This window comes from Eutrema salsugineum, unplaced genomic scaffold (assembly GCF_000478725.1).
Source record: "Eutrema salsugineum unplaced genomic scaffold, Eutsalg1_0 scaffold_4, whole genome shotgun sequence".
NCBI classification, from domain to species: Eukaryota; Viridiplantae; Streptophyta; class Magnoliopsida; order Brassicales; family Brassicaceae; genus Eutrema; species Eutrema salsugineum.
Window position 1 is genome coordinate 14,346,701 of NW_006256686.1, and position 3,811 is coordinate 14,350,511.

Sequence of the window (3,811 nt, forward strand, 5' to 3'; positions counted from 1 at the left end):
TTTAGCTTTCTTTTTATTTTAATTTGAGTGTTTGTTTAGTTTCTCTTGCTTGTTTAATTCTTAATTACTGTTTGTTCTTGCTTGTTCTGTTATATGCTTTTAGATAATCTTGGTTACCAACTCATCTGTTTAGTTAGACTTGGATTAAGAATTGATCCTCATAGTCTTAGTGTCTAGAATCTCTCCATTTGGATTGATACCTCAAGTGCTACAATGACATGAGTAGTTGAGGAATTGATCAAGGATTGAAAAATTCCTACTATCAATTTGGCGCCGTTGCCAATTGGAGAGTTCATTCTAGCATTAGGACTTTGGATCTTCTTGAGATCAAGTCATTTTCTTTTGTTTTACTGATTACCTTTCAAGTGCTGTCTTTGTTTTCAGGTGTATGAACACCAGAAGTCAAGCAAGGAGACAACGAGAAAGAGCTGAGCACATTGAGAGGTTGGGTATGGATCAAGGGCAACAGGCTCATGGTGGTAATGGAAACCACCAGAATCAAGAAGAGCCACCGCCTCCACGTCCAAGACAAGTTGTGGGAGCTGGTGATGAGGCCAATGCTCAGGGTCAAAGACATGGGATTCAAGCCCCAACACCTGAAAACGATTTTGAGATCAAATCTGGCCTGATCAACATGGTGCAATCAAACAGGTTCCATGGCTTGGCATTAGAAGACCCTTTAGATCACATTGACAACTTTGATAGAGTTTGTGATCTAACTAAGATGAATGGAGTGAGTGAGGACAGTTTCAAGTTGAGGCTATTTCCTTTTTCTCTAGGAGACAAAGCTCATCAGTGGGAAAAGTCTCTACCTCAAGGATCAGTCACAACTTGGGAGCAATGCAAAAGAGCATTTCTAACCAAGTTTTTCTCTTCATCAAGAACAGCAAGGTTAAGAAATGAAATCTCAAGTTTCATTCAGAAGAACCATGAATCATTTTGTGAGGCTTGGGAAAGATTTAGAGGGTATACCATGCAATGCCCTCACCATGTATTCTCAGATTGTCAGCTGCTAAGTACCTTCTACAGAGGTACTTTACCAAAGGTCAGACTTCTCTTGGACACAGCTTCAAATGGTAATTTCATGACCAAGGAAGTCAATGATGCCATGACCCTAGTGGAGAATGTAGCTCAGAGTGATGAGCTTTATGGATCAGACTTTGAAAGGAATTCAAGAGGAGCTGTGAGTGCTGAAGAGGAAAGGACAAGGAAAGACATCAAGTCTCTCAATGAGAAGCTAGACACACTTCTTTTAGCTTCTCATCAGTCAGCCAACTTTGTTAGAGATGTGAATCATGTGTTTCAAGACACATTTCAAAGGGAAGACATCACAACTGAGGTGAACTTTGTAGGTGGCCAACAAGGTTACCAAAAGGGCTTTACCTACTACAAGAATCCCCCAAACCAGAACTTCTATCCTCAAAACACTCAACAACAAGGTTTTGTCCTTCCCCAACAACAAAGTCTCCAACAGAACTCAGAGAATAAGGATCAAGAAGTGCAGAACCTGCTCCAGGAAATCCTCAAAGGTCAAGCAAGTGGTGCCATGGGCTTTAACAAGAAAATGGCAGAGATTAACAACAAGGTGGATTGCAGCTATTCTGATCTTCTATCTCAGCTTTCAACCTTGGCTTCCAAGTCAAGACTCTAGAGAACAACAAGGGCCACTGCAGTTCTCAAGCTCAAAGATCTTTACCAGGGACATCAGTAGCACATCCAACAGAATACTGCAATGTTATCCTCTCAAATGATGAGAATCATGCTGCTGTCCAAGAAATTGAGAATCTTCTCCATGGCAATGTCTCAAGTGAAAAGTGCCTAACACAAGATGATGAGGACGCCATCATAGAGGAGTTTGACTTCCTGTTCTGTGATCTCAATGAGGACATTGAGAAAGAAGGTGGGGAGGCAGCTTGTTTTGATATGAAAAAGAATGATTCTGAGATTGCTGAAGGAAAGGATCAGAGAATAGTTCAAGGAAGGACATCTGATGGAGTCTCTAGCACTGGCTCAACAAGGGTGAAACCCAAATCTATTCCCAAGCTAGGCAACCCAGGAAAGTTCTCCATCTCATGCTCTCTTGGAAATTTGAAAGTGGACAATGCTTTGTGTGATTCTGGATCAAGCATCAGTGTAATGTCTTTAGACATGGTGGAGAGACTAGGGATCAAGAGTCTTAAGCATCACAATGCATCATCTAGCCTTTTGCTCCAATCTTTTCTGCTTGAGCTAACAGTCCTCTCAAGAATGGCCTTAATCTGTCTATTAGATACTTCAACCTGGCCACTAGTTTGAGGATGATAAGGACTAGCTACCTTGTGTTTCACTCCATGGTTTCTCAGTAATTCTTCCAAGGTCTTGTTCACAAAATGAGATCCTCCATCAGAAATAACAACCCTGGGTACTCCAAATCTTGGGAAGATAATGTTCTTGACAACTTCACCACTACCTTGGAATCATTGGTAGGGGAAGCAATGGCCTCAACCCACTCGGACACATAGTCCACAGCAACTAGTATGTACTGATTCCCATAAGATGATATGAAAGGCCCCATAAAGTCAACTCCCCAGCAATCAAAGATCTCAACCTCTAGTATTGGGTTTTGAGGCATCTCACTCCTCTTTGAAATGTTCCTATGCCTCTGACAGGCATTACATGATGAAACAACCAGCTGAGCATCCTTGAACATTGTAGGCCACCAAAACCCACTCTGAAGAACCTTGGCTACAGTCTTGAATGCTCCCATGTGACCCCCAAAAGCTGAACCATGACACTCTTGCAACAAAGGTTGCATCTCTTCCTCAGCAAGACACCTTCTATACAGCTGATCTTTGTTCAGGACATCCAAGTAGGGCTCATCCCAATGGTATCTTTGGACATCTCCGAAGAACTTCTTCCTGTGGTAAGCATCAAGTTCAGGTGGTTCCACTCCACAAGCAAGAAAGTTCACAATATCAGCAAACCAGGGCATTCTCTTTTCTTGGATGCTATCCACTTCTTCAAACTCCAAATAAGAGTGGAGCACCATCAGTGATTCCTCAGGAAGACTGTCATTAAGAGGGACTTCAGAGTCTACTATTAACCTAGAGAGATGGTGTAACACCCCCGATTCGATCTATGAATAGAAAGAACCCAGAGTGCTACAGAATGATAACAGAGACAATCCGACCAAAATGTCCCATACCGTCTTGGCTAGACCGCGACCGATACCATGCCTCTCGACCAAGGCCTAAGGCTTTTCAACCCGTTCCCGGTCTTAAGTTGTTTCGACCCAGACAAGGTCTAATATCAGGAAAAGCGAGGAGTTCCATAAAAACTCTCTTTTATTAATACTTAATAAAGTATGCTTACAAACGGTTACCAAAAATCATATAATTGAGCTCAAGTCAAAATAGTCTTACATAATACAATCTATTATGCTTACACTCACAACGTCAAACTACTCCGGCGGCCTAGCGTCCCACGAACCCGTCTACAGTTAGTCACCCCGACCCAACCCCAAAATAGCCGAAGCTCAACAATTATATGAAAGCAATGAACACTCAACATGCACACAAACAGTTCAATGCAATCATCACGCAATCACACTCAACATCAAGCAACAATCATCGTATGCACATGCGGAAGCTAAACACAACTCAACACACATAAACGACCGTACAGGATCCCTACAACCTACGTGCCTTACTGCACGATTTCTATGACACCTTCTAGCCCGACGAACCTCCCGCACATTCATAGCCACTCAGGCACATGAACCGGATTCGCTTCCGACTTCGCGGTCTTTCACTCGACCAGTCGGGCCGCATCG

General features: G+C 42.7%; 1 non-coding gene across 1 annotated transcript; it reads right to left on the minus strand.

The window, feature by feature from the left end:
* Positions 1–889: 889 nt before the first annotated feature.
* Positions 890–996, minus strand: LOC112084734. The gene has a single exon (XR_002898395.1). It is a non-coding gene; the product is annotated as a small nucleolar RNA R71 (small nucleolar RNA).
* Positions 997–3,811: the final 2,815 nt, after the last annotated feature.